Here is a 17,363-nt window from a genome sequence, read left to right on the forward strand (position 1 = left end):
GTGGTTTGACGGGTTAGTCAAGTCCCGTGTGGGTAGTTGTTGTCGGTGGTTTGACAGGTTAGTCAAGTCCCGTGTGGGTAGTTGTTGTCGGTGGTTTGACGGGTTAGTCAAGTCCCGTGTGTGTAGTTGTTGTTGGTGGTTTGACGGGTTAGTCAAGTCCCGCGTGTGTAGTTGTTGTTGTTGGTTTGACGGGTTAATCAAGTCCCGTGTGGGTAGTTGTTGTCGGTGGTTTGACGGGTTAGTCAAGTCCAGTGTGTGTAGTTGTTGTTGTTGGTTTGACGGGTTAATCAAGTCCCGTGTGGGTAGTTGTTGTCGGTGGTTTGACGGGTTAGTCAAGTCCAGTGTGTGTAGTTGTTGTTGGTAGTTTGACGGGTTAGTCAAGTCCAGTGTGAGTAGTTGTTGTCGGTGGTTTGACGGGTTAGTCAAGTCCAGTGTGTGTAGTTGTTGTTGGTGGTTTGACGGGTTAGTCAAGTCCCGTGTGTGTAGTTGTTGTTGGTAGTTTGACGGGTTAGTCAAGTCCAGTGTGAGTAGTTGTTGTCGGTGGTTTGACGGGTTAGTCAAGTCCAGTGTGTGAAGCTGTTTTGATTAAACTAATTTGTTTAAAACTTCTCACCAAATTATAGTTCTGACTCCCATCTCTTCAACAAATATAACATTAACTTCCGGTTCAACTTAACTGAGGTAGACGAAATCGTTCTTGCAAAGTTTAGCTTCATGAAAACCAGTGTGAAAAAACAAACAGATTCAAGACTTGTGCTAATTTGTTATCGGGATGAGATTCAGACAAGCCCACCTCCGAACAGTGCCTTCAAATATTTAAGATAACAAACAAATTCAAGACTTGTGCTAATTTGTTATCGGGATGAGAATGAAACAATCTCACCTCCGATCCCTGTCCTCAAATATTTAAGATAACAAACAAATTCAAGACTTGTGCTAATTTGTTATCGGGATGAGAATGAAACAATCTCACCTCCGATCCCTGTCCTCAAATAGTTAAGATAACAAACAGATTCAAGACTTGTGCTAATTTTTTTATCAGGAGGAGAATCAAACAAGACCACCCCCTGTCTTCAAATATTTATGATAACAAAGATAAAACTCCTTTCTCTAGACAGGAACTGTGAAAATTGTGTCATAAGTATGACTAAAAGTTTAGCCATAATACTGATGTTCTTTAGCGGGTCAGCGATTAGCGTATTGACTAACAACGCTATAATCGGTGGCTTGTTTTCTCATGGTAAACGGAGAAGCCAAAGATCATTATATAGCTAATTAAAACACTTTACACATCGGTGCAACTCCTAACATTAACTCCAGATTGTGGTGCCCTCTTGGTTTTGTTTAGTATTGACTAAAGAATCTTATCTGTTCTATTTGTTGAGCTATTAACACATCATGAATGTTTACCTTCACAATTAATTTGCTAAACTCGTACAATACACGATGTAATGAAATTTAGATACAAGAATTACATAAGAAGTTTTTACATTGATAACAAGACGAAGAAGCAAGGTAAAGACGGTGTAGTATTTAATGTACAAAGATCATAAGCATCTGTTTTACATAGATTTAAATAATTCATAAATTCATCATAACTTTGACTCGATTCACAACACGCACTGCTCGTAACTTGGTGAATGATCCATTAATTAGACGTGTATCACTTTCGCTGCTTATCACTTTGGGAATGAACATTTAACTGGGCGTGTATAATACACACTCTGTCAGGGTATTATAAATGTGGAGTTGGATTCTTTTAGAGTAGGTGTTTGTAACTTGTTGGCGATAAATTCTAACAATAAACGAACAGCGCTCAGTCCACTTGTTTCGAATTATTATTTAAAAATGTATATATAAAATGCTTTATTCTTTAGGCGTTACATATTATACTTTATTTCGAACGAGTCTCCGATGTTCACACGTTACGTATTACTGTTCCAAATAACCAAAAATTTGAATTTCGATATTTAATTATATGATAATAATTATGATACTTGCCAACAATTTTCTGTTTATAACACACATTTTAATATATCAATAAAATAATATAATTTATAATAATTATTGATAGTTATTACAAAAAATGATTTATATGCAAGTCTTACAGACAATACTGAGTAATATATCCGGTCTAGAACTGGTTATTTTATCGAAGAACCAGGTCCGCGACGAGCAAGTTAATTGTGAGTTAACACTGTCACGCCTCGCTCAAGCCTAGCGAGCTGTCCTTTATTGATTGGGCTCACACCGCTTACATGTCCATCTCTTGTCGTTGAAGATATGTGATGTTCTCATAGGAATTCTAACGTCCGAAGTGATTCACTGAAGTTGAAAGGGTTTGTGTTCAAATCTATGACTGTTCTTGGTAAATTCTGTAGTTTTCCGATTAATATATGTTACTCACAATTATACGGTCCTAGGCCTATAGCACACTTACTCTAGCTGGCCAATAATTACTTCTCCTGTCTCTCGGTTTTTGTAAGAATGACGCGAGTTTGTAAAAATTTCAACAATGTTATAGTTCCTTATCGGAAAACAAATATTCGTCATTCTTACTGTCAAGTGTCTTCCACACATTTCGATAACAGACGGAATTTCCGCAATACACAATCAAGAAGATATGTCACAGACAAAAATGAAAACTGTACTAAAAGAAATATATAACAGTAAATCTGTTACACATGTTGTATCTAAACCTATAAATAATTTTGTTCTCAAAAGCCCACAGAGAGTGTTGCAATTACTTTAGAATCCATTTGACAATAACGAATTATTTTTGTCTACTCTCTCTTACTACACAATCTGCGATAAGTTCACTTACTTTACCCTATGAGTCACAGTTGTATCTAGAACTTTAAATTATCGTCTCCTTTTTGTCGGAGTCCACGCAGATGGGTTCAGTTACCTTTAAAAAATCCTTTGACAAGACATGTTATTATTTTAAATATTACCCATTTGGCTAAACTAACAATCACGCAGTCAAACCTCATTTTAAATAACATAAATTTTATATATATACATTGTCAAACAGAGACCTAGAACGTTCCTCACACTGCTAAATACTATGCTATAACAATACCAACTTAAAGCAACGAGAAATATGCTAAAGATATGAATAATGTAACGTCAATAATATAACAAAAGCCCAGTGTAAAAATTAAACTGCATAAATAACATAACAAAAGCCCAGTATAAAAATTAAACTGCATAAATAATATGACAAAAGCCGAGTGTAAAAATTAAACTGCATAAATAACATAACAAAAGCCCAGTGTAAAATTAAACTGCATAAATAACATAAAAAAGCCCAGTGTAAAATTAAACTGCATAAATAACATAACAAAAGCCAGTGTAAAAGTTAAACTGTATAAATAATATAACAAAAGCCCAGTGTAAAATTAAACTGCATAAATAACATAAAACCCAGTGTAAAATTAAACTGCATAAATAACATAAGAAAAGCCCAGTGTAAAAATTAAACTGCATAAATAACATAACAAAAGCCCAGTGTAAAAATTAAACTGCATAAATAACATAAGAAAAGCCCAGTGTAAAAATTAAACTGCATAAATAACATAACAAAAGCCCAGTGTAAAAATTAAACTGCATAAATAACATAAAAAAGCCCAGTGTAAAAATTAAACTGCATAAATAACATAACAAAAGCCCAGTGTAAAAGTTAAACTGTATAAATAATATAACAAAAGCCCAGTGTAAAAATTAAACTGCATAAATAACATAAAAAAACCCAGTGTAAAAATTAAACTGCATAAATAACATAAGAAAAGCCCAGTGTAAAAATTAAACTGTATAAATAACATAAGAAAAGCCCAGTGTAAAAATTAAACTGCATAAATAACATAACAAAAGCCCAGTGTAAAAATTAAACTGCATAAATAACATAAGAAAAGCCCAGTGTAAAAATTAAACTGCATAAATGACATAAGAAAAGCCCAGTGTAAAAATTAAACTGCATAAATAACATAAGAAAAGCCAAGTTTAAAAATTAAACTGCATAAATAATATAAGAAAAGCCCAGTGTAAAAATTAAACTGCATAAATAACATAAAAAAGCCCAGTGTAAAAATTAAACTGCATAAATAACATAACAAAAGCACAGTGTAAAAATTAAACTGCATAAATAACATAAAAAAGCCCAGTGTAAAAATTAAACTGCATAAATAACATAACAAAAGCACAGTGTAAAAATTAAACTGCATAAACAACGTAACGAAATTTGTCATACCTGTCTTTTATAAGACATGCAATTTTAACAATTTTGTTATAAAAACTGAATAATCATTAAATAATAACTGTTGCGTTAAACACACTACTTGTCACTTGTTGAGTGAGCCTACAAGTAGGTAAAGTCTGTTTACCTGTCACGGGATCTCTCACCAGTCTAAATATAACCAAGTAATAATAATGTATATAAATACAATGTCGTTCTTATTTCCGTAAAATTACAACTCTTGTGTGCGTTAGTCGTCCTTGATCTTGATCCAGTAAACTGGAGAGAAGACGGCTGTTCTATCCTATATCCAGTAAACTGGAGAGAAGACGGCTGTTCTATCCTACATCCAGTAAACTGGAGAGGAAATGGCTGTTCCATTCTATATCCAGTAAACTGGAGAGGAGACGGCTATTCTATCCTATATCCAGTAAACTGGAGAGAAGACGGCTGTTCTATCCTATATCCAGTAAACTGGAGAGGAGACGGCTGTTAGGAAATGACAAAGTATCAATCTTGAAACCTATTGAAATAAATTATTAGAATTAACGTATGTCGTAGAAAAACAAATCACGATGAATTTTTGTTGCCGTCAATAACTTAGAATTAAAGTGTATCCTGATTAGTAAATTAACATCTAATAAAGTAGTGTACAAAAATCTGAAAATATGACCTCCATCATTCCAAGACTTCTTCCTGCACATTCCAAAAGACTACTTTATAAAAGTGGTAACTCCGATTCGCCATGTCTTCTAGAAGACAGGTTCTTTAACTTATGGAAGGGGTAACTCCGATATCGCCATGTCTTCCAGAAGACAGGTTCTTTAACTTATGGAAGTGGTAACTCCGATATCGCCATGTCTTCTAGAAGACAGGTTCTTTAACTTATGGAAGTGGTAACTCCGATATCGCCATGTCTTCTAGAAGACAGGTTCTTTAACTTATGGAAGTAGTAACTCCGATATCGCCATGTCTTCTAGAACACAGGTTCTTTAACTTATGGAAGTGGTAACTCCGATATCGCCATGTCTTCCAGAAGACAGGTTCTTTAACTTATGGAAGTAGTAACTCCGATATCGCCATGTCTTCCAGAAGACAGGTTCTTTAACTTATGGAAGTGGTAACTCCGATATCGCCATGTCTTCCAGAAGACAGGTTATTTAATTTATGGAAGTGGTAACTCCGATATCGCCATGTCTTCCAGAAGACAGGTTCTTTAACTTATGGAAGTGGTAACTCCGATATCGCCATGTCTTCTAGAAGACAGGTTCTTTAACTTATGGAAGTGGTAACTCCGATATCGCCACGTCTTCCAGAAGACAGGTTCTTTAACTTATGGAAGTGGTAACTCCGATATCGCCATGTCTTCCAGAAGACAGGTTATTTAATTTATGGAAGTGGTAACGTATACATTTTGTTTCAGCAAGGCTTGCCTGAAGTATATCGGCATGATAGAGGACTGCCTGAAGTATATCAGCACGACAGAGGACTGCCTATGTATACATTCTGTTTCAGTAAGGCTTGCCTGAAGTATATCAGCACGACAGAGGACTGCCTATGTATACATTCTGTTTCAGTAAGGCTTGCCTGAAGTATATTAGCACGACAGAGGACTGCCTTGTGTATACATTCTGTTTCAGTAAGGCTTGCCTGAAGTATATCGGCACGACAGAGGACTGCCTTATGTATACATTCTGTTTCAGTAAGGCTTGCCTGAAGTATATCGGCACGACAGAGGACTGCCTTATGTATACATTCTGTTTCAGTAAGGCTTGCCTAAAGTATATCAGCACGACAGAGGACTGCCTATGTATACATTCTGTTTCAGTAAGGCTTGCCTAAAGTATATCAGCACGACAGAGGACTGCCTATGTATACATTCTGTTTCAGTAAGGCTTGCCTAAAGTATATCAGCACGACAGAGGACTGCCTATGTATACATTCTGTTTCAGTAAGGCTTGCCTGAAGTATATCAGCACGACAGAGGACTGCCTTATGTATACATTCTGTTTCAGTAAGGCTTGCCTAAAGTATATCAGCACGACAGAGGACTGCCTATGTATACATTCTGTTTCAGTAAGGCTTGCCTAAAGTATATCAGCACGACAGAGGACTGCCTATGTATACATTTTGTTTCAGTAAGGCTTGCCTGAAGTATATCAGCACGACAGAGGACTGCCTATGTATACATTCTGTTTCAGTAAGGCTTGCCTAAAGTATATCAGCACGACAGAGGACTGCCTATGTATACATTTTGTTTCAGTAAGGCTTGCCTGAAGTATATCAGCACGACAGAGGACTGCCTTATGTATACATTTTGTTTCAGTAAGGCTTGCCTGAAGTATATCGGCACGACAGAGGACTGCCTATGTATACATTCTGTTTCAGTAAGGCTTGCCTGAAGTATATCAGCACGACAGAGGACTGCCTTATGTATACATTCTGTTTCAGTAAGGCTTGCCTGAAGTATATCAGCGCGACAGAGGACTGCCTTATGTATACATTTTGTTTCAGTAAGGCTTGCCTGAAGTATATCAACACGACAGAGGACTGCCTTATGTATACATTCTGTTTCAGTAAGGCTTGCCTGAAGTATATCGGCACGACAGAGGAGTGCCTTATGTATTCATTCTGTTTCAGTAAGGCTTGCCTGAAGTATATCGGCACGACAGAGGACTGCCTTATGTATTCATTCTGTTTCAGTAAGGCTTGCCTGAAGTATATCGGCACGACAGAGGACTGCCTTATGTATTCATTCTGTTTCAGTAAGGCTTGCCTGAAGTATATCAGCGCGACAGAGGACTGCCTTGTGTATTCATCCTGTTTCAGTAAGGCTTGCCTGAAGTATATCGGCACGACAGAGGACTGCCTTGTGTATTCATCCTGTTTCAGTAAGGCTTGTCTGAAGTATATCAGCGCGACAGAGGACTGCCTTATGTATTCATTCTGTTTCAGTAAGGCTTGCCTGAAGTATATCGGCACGACAGAGGAGTGCCTTATGTATTCATTCTGTTTCAGTAAGGCTTGCCTGAAGTATATCAGCACGACAGAGGACTGCCTTATGTATACATTCTGTTTCAGTAAGGCTTGCCTGAAGTATATCAGCACGACAGAGGACTGCCTTATGTATACATTCTGTTTCAGTAAGGCTTGCCTGAAGTATATCGGCACGACAGAGGACTGCCTCATGTATACATCCTGTTTCAGTAAGGCTTGCCTGAAGTATATCGGCACGACAGAGGACTGCCTTATGTATACATCCTGTTTCAGTAAGGCTTGCCTGAAGTATATCAGCACGACAGAGGACTGCCTCATGTATACATCCTGTTTCAGTAAGGCTTGCCTGAAGTATATCAGCACGACAGAGGACTGCCTCATGTATACATGCTGTTTCAGTAAGGCTTGCCTGAAGTATATCAGCACGACAGAGGAGTGCCTCATGTATACATTCTGTTTCAGTAAGGCTTGCCTGAAGTATATCGGCACGACAGAGGACTGCCTTATGTATACATTCTGTTTCAGTAAGGCTTGCCTGAAGTATATCGGCACGACAGAGGACTGCCTTGTGTATACATCCTGTTTCAGTAAGGCTTGCCTGAAGTATATCAGCACCACAGAGGACTGCCTCATGTATACATCCTGTTTCAGTAAGGCTTGCCTGAAGTGTAACAATTCCAGCCCTTGGTTTCTTTGTTTATAAGTCTGTGTCTGACTCGATAATGGGCCCGGCATGGCTAAGTGGGTTAAGGCATTCGACTCATAATCCGAGGGTCGCAGGTTCGAATCCCCGTCGCACCAAATATACTCACCATTGCAGGCGTGGGGGCGTTATAATGTGAAGGTCAATCCCACTATTCTTTGGTAAAAAAGTAGTCCAAAGTTGGTGGTGGGTAGTGATGACTAGCTGCCATTCCTCTAGTCTTACACTGCTAAATTAGGGACGGCTAGAGCAGATAGCCCTGGAGTAGCTTTGCGCGAAATTCAAAACACAAACAGACTCGATAATGTGTCACACATCGTCCTTGGTTTCTCTGTTGATGAGTCTGTCTGACTCGATAATGTGTCACACATCGTCCTTGGTTTCTCTGTTGATGAGTCTGTCTGACTCGATAATGTGTCACATATCATTCTTGGTTTTCTGTATATAAACCTGTGACTTACTCGATAGTGTATCACGTAAAGAAACTGTTCTGCAGTGTCATAGTTTTGTTTTATTAGTTACATGTTGTCTCTCTGCTCTTTCATTCTTGTGTCCAAATGTCATCGTGTTTCTAGTGTGAATCTTTAAGCTGGAGCAAGACTTAATTTTTGGATCTGTCTAAGGAAACTCATGGATCATCTGTCTAAAGTAACTCATGGATCATCTGTCTAAACTAACTCATGGATCATCTGTCTAAGGTAACTCATGGATCATCTGTCTAAAGTAACTCATGGATCATCTGTCTAAAGTAACTCATGGATCCTTTCTCTAACGTAACTCATCGATCATCTGTCTAAGGTAACTCATGGATCATCTGTCTAAAGTAACTCATGGATGATCATCTGTCTAAGGTAACTCATGGATGATCATCTGTCTAAAGTAACTCATGGATCATCTGTCTAAGGTAACTCATGGATCATCTGTCTAAAGTAACTCATGGATCCTTTCTCTAAAGTAACTCATGGATCCTTTCTCTAACGTAACTCATGGATCATCTGTCTAAGGTAACTCATGGATCCTTTCTCTAACGTAACTCATGGATCATCTGTCTAAAGTAACTCATGGATCATCTGTCTAACGTAACTCATCGATCATCTGTCTAAAGTAACTCATGGATCCTCTCTCTAACGTAACTCATGGATCATCTGTGCTGAAAATTCTAGCTGTGCGTCTTTTGTTTCCGCTTACATTCTGTATTTAATGAAGATAAATAATTAGCACAGTGCTAATCCTTAGATATTACCAAAACTGTAAGTATATATTTTCTGAAAGATCGCCTGTGTGATTTAACAGCAAACTGTAACGCTCTCCTTTTGCCTCAGCGGTAAATCTGGGGGCTTTTAACGCTAAAAACTAGGTTTCAGTACCTGCGATGAAAATAAATAGCCCATTGTGTAGCATTTGGCTTAACAACAAACAAACACAGTACATAAAACTTGGCATTCTCGCATTGAAAAGCGAGAAAAGACATTAACATTGTAGGTCGTTTGTATAAGTTCTGTAAATTTAAATGTTTATCGTAATAAAATATGTTATTTAGTAAACACTTCACAAAGCTACTGCCCGAAATAACTTTGAATAAATTCGTTCATTATAAAACATGCCTGATTCATAAGATAGTAAACACTCGCAAATATTCTTTCTGCCATGTTCTCTCTCATGTGGCCCTCCGCTAGTACAGCGGTATGTCTCCGGATTTACAACGCTAAAATCAGGGGTTCGATTCCCCTCGGTGGGCTGAGGAGATAGCCCGATATGGCTTTGCTATAAGAAAAACACACTGTCTCATGTGAGGAGTTGGATTTGGTAAAATGAATAATATGCGAGATATGGTAATTATATTTGAATTTTGTATTTCATATTATATGAAAATCAAACTAAAATATAACTTGCTGTTCATATCAAATTGTACAACGTCTATTATGTGGTTGAACAAAACGCTATCCATCCATGAGCGTGTTTAGTTTTGTCAGAATATCATTGTCTGATCTAGAGTAGCGAATACCGCCAGGTGGTTATTTTAATTGTCGGCTCGTTTTATCAGGTATAAAAATTCCAAAGTGTCCATTACAAGCAACTGGTATTTGTGTGACATTGTTCAGGTAAAGGTTTTGTGACTTCATGTGACGGTCTTTACTGTAAAACTTCCTTTCTTTGTCATTTTTTGTGCCTTAACGAAACTTTTAATGTTCTGGCTAGAGTAGTCTTTTATATGGCAATGTTCCAAGAACTTTCGCCGCGCCAATTTTCACCAATTGATTTCTGTATGTATCGTAAAGGTAGTTCAGGTACCTCGTGCACGAGTGTCTCTGTACCATCATCTTTCTTAAAATATTAATTGACACGTTTCTTTTAACACAATATCTTAACAAGTATTAAAACATTTTGTAAGTGTACAATGGTATATAGAGGATGGCAGTGTCAAATAGAATGTAAACAAGGCTAGGGATGATACAGTTATACCTAGATCATCCATACATGGCCTTCAATATTATAATTTAAGGTTACTGAAAAATTCACGAATACAAAATAGCTATAAGGTCGGTCACTTCGACCCACCTCGTAGCGAGGATATATAATAATCAAGACATGTTTTGACTCAAATTGATTTTTCTTGTACTTTAGTCCTAGAATCTTAGTTGCAAAACATTAATGCCTTCCCTGAAGTGACCAGGATGTTATAATGAACAAACTACATACCAACAGACAGAATATATAACTTCCAACTACAATAATATTAAAGTCAAGTATGCATTTTACAGTATAACATTAAATTATAATATTGACAGTCGTAGGGATGATCTATGTATAGTTGTATCATCCCTATATTATTGTTTACGTTATTTTGGTACTGCAATCTCGACATCACTTTACATTTATAAAATATTTTATAAGATGTTTTGCGACGTTTTTCACCCTGACTGAAAGTTAATATATTCTATGAATGTGTGTAATAAAATTAAATATCACGAGTACTGATTTTTATACTCCTTCACTTCATACAGAACATAGGGGTTTGCTCCCTAGAGACGTCGATTGTACAGTATACAAAGCATTGTGTATCTATACGTTACAGTACTCCAATGTGGATCTGTTATTGGTTAGTAATGCCTGTTTCACCTTGTATTTAAACTTTTTAAAGAAACACCATGTTTCTGTGAAAAGGTAACTTCAAGGAGTAATTATAACTTCGTTTATACTAGAAGTATTATCATTTTTTATTATTATTTCCTCTTACAGCTAAGCGATAACCTAGTGCTCTGCCTAGAAAAAAATAGAGTGGATTTAGGTTTAAACTGACGTAAGTGATGAAGTTATTGGATAGTTATTTTAATTAAAACAACAATAAGAAAGATAACAATTTGATAGTCTAGTATCTTAACAATGATATCATTATTGTTTTGGGTTTGTTATGTAGAGAAACAAGTGAAAATGAGTGGTAATTATTTTTTAAAGTAAAATTATATGTTATTGTTGAATGTTTTGTGTGTATATTTGTAATATGACTTATTTGAATAGCTTGGCCGTCCTAACATATACAGTCACTAAATATGGGATATAGAGTTATTTATGCTGTTACCAGAGGGAGGTGTGTGTGTACTACACCGAGTTACAACAATTACTAACTGTTACCAGAGGGAGGTGTGTGTGTAATACACCGAGTTAGAACAATTACTAACTGTCACCAGAGGGAGGTGTGTGTGTAATACACCGAGTTAGAACAAATAATAACTGTTACCAGAGGGAGGTGTGTGTGTGTAATACACCTAAGTAAAACAATTACTAACTGTTACCATAGGGAGGTGTGTGTGTAATACACCTAGCTAGAACAATTACTAACTGTTACCAGAGGGAGATGTGTGTGTGTAATACACCGAGTTACAACAATTACTAACTGCTACCAGAGGGAGGTGTGTGTGTAATACACCGAGTTAGAACAATTAATAACTGTTACCAGAGGGAGGTGTGTGTGTGTGTGTGTGTGTGTAATACACCTAAATAAAACAATTACTAACTGTTACCATAGGGAGGTGTGTGTGTAATACACCGAGTTAGAACAATTAATAACTGTTACCAGAGGGAGGTGTGTGTGTAATACACCGAGTTAGAACAATTAATAACTGTTACCAGAGGGAGGTGTGTGTGTGTGTGTGTGTAATACACCTAAATAAAACAATTACTAACTGTTACCATAGGGAGGTGTGTGTGTAATACACCTAGCTAGAACAATTACTAACTGTTACCAGAGGGAGATGTGTGTGTGTAATACACCGAGTTACAACAATTACTAACTGTTACCAGAGGGAGGTGTGTGTGTGTAATACACCGAGTTACAACAATTACTCTCTGTTACCAGAGGGAGGTGTGTGTGTGTAATACACCGAGTTAGAACAATTACTACCTGCTAACAGAGGGAGGTGTGTGTGTGTAATACACCGAGTTAGAACAATTACTAACTGTTACCAGAGGGAGGTGTGTGTGTAATACACCGAGTTACAACAATTACTGACTGTTACCAGAGGGAGGTGTGTGTGTAATACACCGAGTTACAACAATTACTGACTGTTACCAGAGGGAGGTGTGTGTGTGTAATACACCGAGTTAGAACAATTACTAACTGTTACCAGAGGGAGGTGTGTGTGTGTAATACACCGAGTTAGAACAATTACTAACTGTTACCAGAGGGAGGTGTGTGTGTGTGTAATACACCGAGTTAGAACAATTACTAACTGTTACCAGAGGGAGGTGTGTGTGTAATACACCGAGTTACAACAATTACTGACTGTTACCAGAGGGAGGTGTGTGTGTAATACACCGAGTTACAACAATTACTGACTGTTACCAGAGGGAGGTGTGTGTGTGTAATACACCGAGTTAGGACAATTACTCTCTGTTACCAGAGGGAGGTGTGTGTGTATAATACACCGAGTTAGAACAATTACTACCTGCTAACAGAGGGAGGTGTGTGTGTGTAATACACCGAGTTACAACAATTACTAACTGTTACCAGAGGGAGGTGAGTGTGTGTAATACACCGAGTTACAACAATTACTAACTGTTACCATAGGGAGGTGTGTGTGTGTGTAATACACCGAGTTAGACCAATTACTAACTGTTACCAGAGGGAGGTGTGTGTGTAATACACCGAGTTACAACAATTACTGACTGTTACCAGAGGGAGGTGTGTGTGTAATACACCGAGTTACAACAATTACTGACTGTTACCAGAGGGAGGTTTGTGTGTAATACACCGAGTTACAACAATTACTGACTGTTACCATAGGGAGGTGTGTGTGTGTGTAATACACCGAGTTAGAACAATTACTAACTGTTACCAGAGGGAGGTGTGTGTGTAATACACCGAGTTACAACAATTACTAACTGTTACCAGAGGGAGGTGTGTGTGTAATACACCGAGTTACAACAATTACTGACTGTTACCAGAGGGAGGTTTGTGTGTAATACACCGAGTTACAACAATTACTGACTGTTACCAGATGGAGGTGTGTGTGTGTAATACACCGAGTTAGAACAATTACTAACTGTTACCAGAGGAAGGTGTGTGTGTGTAATACACCGAGTTAGAACAATTACTAACTGTTACCAGAGGGAGGTGTGTGTGTGTAATACACCGAGTTAGAACAATTACTAACTGTTACCAGAGGGAGGTGTGTGTGTGTAATACACCGAGTTAGAACAATTACTAACTGTTACCAGAGGGAGGTGTGTGTGTGTAATACACCGAGTTAGAACAATTACTAACTGTTACCAGAGGGAGGTGTGTGTGTAATACACCGAGTTAGAACAATTACTAACTGTTACCAGAGGGAGGTGTGTGTGTGTAATACACCGAGTTAGAACAATTACTCTCTGTTACCAGAGGGAGGTGTGTGTGTGTAATACACCGAGTTAGAACAATTACTAACTGTTACCAGAGGGAGGTTTGTGTGTAATACACCGAGTTACAACAATTACTGACTGTTACCAGATGGAGGTGTGTGTGTAATACACCGAGTTAGAACAATTACTAACTGTTACCAGAGGGAGGTTTGTGTGTAATACACCGAGTTACAACAATTACTGTCTGTTACCAGATGGAGGTGTGTGTGTGTAATACACCGAGTTACAACAATTACTGACTGTTACCAGAGGGAGGTTTGTGTGTAATACACCGAGTTACAACAATTACTAACTGTTACCAGAGGGAGGTGTGTGTGTAATACACCGAGTTACAACAATTACTGACTGTTACCAGAGGGAGGTTTGTGTGTAATACACCGAGTTACAACAATTACTGACTGTTACCAGATGGAGGTGTGTGTGTAATACACCGAGTTAGAACAATTACTAACTGTTACCAGAGGAAGGTGTGTGTGTGTAATACACCGAGTTAGAACAATTACTAACTGTTACCAGAGGGAGGTGTGTGTGTGTAATACACCGAGTTAGAACAATTACTAACTGTTACCAGAGGGAGGTGTGTGTGTGTAATACACCGAGTTAGAACAATTACTAACTGTTACCAGAGGGAGGTGTGTGTGTGTAATACACCGAGTTAGAACAATTACTAACTGTTACCAGAGGGAGGTGTGTGTGTAATACACCGAGTTAGAACAATTACTAACTGTTACCAGAGGGAGGTGTGTGTGTAATACACCGAGTTAGAACAATTACTAACTGTTACCAGAGGGAGGTGTGTGTGTAATACACCGAGTTAGAACAATTACTCTCTGTTACCAGAGGGAGGTGTGTGTGTGTAATACACCGAGTTAGAACAATTACTAACTGTTACCAGAGGGAGGTTTGTGTGTAATACACCGAGTTACAACAATTACTGACTGTTACCAGATGGAGGTGTGTGTGTGTAATACACCGAGTTAGAACAATTACTAACTGTTACCAGAGGGAGGTTTGTGTGTAATACACCGAGTTACAACAATTACTGTCTGTTACCAGATGGAGGTGTGTGTGTGTAATACACCGAGTTACAACAATTACTGACTGTTACCAGAGGGAGGTTTGTGTGTAATACACCGAGTTAGAACAATTACTAACTGTTACCAGAGGGAGGTGAGTGTGTGTAATACACCGAGTTACAACAATTACTAACTGTTACCAGAGGGAGGTGTGTGTGTAATACACCGAGTTACAACAATTACTGACTGTTACCAGAGGGAGGTGTGTGTGTAATACACCGAGTTAGAACAATTACTAACTGTTACCAGAGGGAGGTGTGTGTGTAATACACCGAGTTAGAACAATTACTAACTGTTACCAGAGGGAGGGTGTGTGTGTAATACACCGAGTTAGAACAATTACTAACTGTTACCAGAGGGAGGTGTGTGTGTGTAATACACCGAGTTAGAACAATTACTAACTGTTACCAGAGGGAGGTGTGTGTGTAGTACACCGAGTTAGAACAATTACTAACTGTTACCAGAGGGAGGTGTATGTGTAATACACCGAGTTAGAACAATTACTAACTGTTACCAGAGGGAGGTGTGTGTGTGTAATACACCGAGTTAGAACAATTACTCTGTTACCAGAGGGAGGTGTGTGTGTGTAATACACCGAGTTAGAACAATTACTAACTGTTACCAGAGGGAGGTTTGTGTGTAATACACCGAGTTACAACAATTACTGACTGTTACCAGATGGAGGTGGTGTGTGTGTAATACACCGAGTTAGAACAATTACTAACTGTTACCAGAGGGAGGTTTGTGTGTAATACACCGAGTTACAACAATTACTGTCTGTTACCAGATGGAGGTGTGTGTGTGTAATACACCGAGTTACAACAATTACTGACTGTTACCAGAGGGAGGTTTGTGTGTAATACACCGAGTTAGAACAATTACTAACTGTTACCAGAGGGAGGTAAGTGTGTGTAATACACCGAGTTACAACAATTACTAACTGTTACCAGAGGGAGGTGTGTGTGTAATACACCGAGTTACAACAATTACTGACTGTTACCAGAGGGAGGTGTGTGTGTAATACACCGAGTTAGAACAATTACTAACTGTTACCAGAGGGAGGTGTGTGTGTAATACACCGAGTTAGAACAATTACTAACTGTTACCAGAGGGAGGTGTGTGTGTAATACACCGAGTTACAACAATTACTGACTGTTACCAGAGGGAGGTTTGTGTGTAATACACCGAGTTACAACAATTACTGACTGTTACCAGATGGAGGTGTGTGTGTGTAATACACCGAGTTAGAACAATTACTAACTGTTACCAGAGGAGGTGTGTGTGTGTAATACACCGAGTTAGAACAATTACTAACTGTTACCAGAGGGAGGTGTGTGTGTGTAATACACCGAGTTAGAACAATTACTAACTGTTACCAGAGGGAGGTGTGTGTGTGTGTAATACACCGAGTTAGAACAATTACTACCTGCTAACAGATGGAGGTGTGTGTGTGTAATACACCGAGTTACAACAATTACTAACTGTTACCAGAGGGAGGTGTGTGTGTGTAATACACCGAGTTACAACAATTACTAACTGTTACCAGAGGGAGGTGTGTGTGTGTAATACACCGAGTTAGAACAATTACTAACTGTTACCAGAGGGAGGTGTGTGTGTGTAATACACCGAGTTACAACAATTACTAACTGTTACCAGAGGGAGGTGTGTGTGTGTAATACACCGAGTTACAACAATTACTAACTGTTACCAGAGGGAGGTGTGTGTGTGTAATACACCGAGTTAGAACAATTACTAACTGTTACCAGAGGGAGGTGTGTGTGTGTAATACACCGAGTTAGAACAATTACTAACTGTTACCAGAGGGAGGTGTGTGTGTGTGTAATACACCGAGTTAGAACAATTACTAACTGTTACCAGAGGGAGGTGTGTGTGTAATACACCGAGTTACAACAATTACTGACTATTACCAGAGGGAGGTGTGTGTGTAATGCACCGAGTTACAACAATTACTAACTGTTACCAGAGGGAGGTGTGTGTGTAATACACCGAGTTAGAACAATTACTGACTGTTACCAGAGGGAGGTGTGTGTGTAATACACCGAGTTACAACAATTACTGACTGTTACCAGAGGGAGGTGTGTGTGTAATACACCTAGCTAGAACAGTTACTAACGTATTAATAAATATTAAAAATATCTTCCTACTCATGAAGGACTATAGAAATACAAAACTGAAGTTATTTAAACTTAATATCACGAATATAAAATAAACTTATAAGGTTTTTCTTAAAACTTGGAGAAGGTAAACAGCGATAAATCACTATGTTAAACAACTCGTGACCTGTTAGAAGGCACTTAGATTCTGTCTGACAGAGATAAATTACTATGTTAAACAACTCGTGACCTGTTAGAAGACACTTAGATTCTGTCTGAAAGAGATAAGTTACTATGTTAAACAACTCATGACCTGTTAGAAAATACATAGGTTCTGT

The sequence above is a fragment of the Tachypleus tridentatus genome, chromosome 12 (genome assembly GCF_004210375.1).
Source record: "Tachypleus tridentatus isolate NWPU-2018 chromosome 12, ASM421037v1, whole genome shotgun sequence".
Classification (NCBI taxonomy): domain Eukaryota; kingdom Metazoa; phylum Arthropoda; class Merostomata; order Xiphosura; family Limulidae; genus Tachypleus; species Tachypleus tridentatus.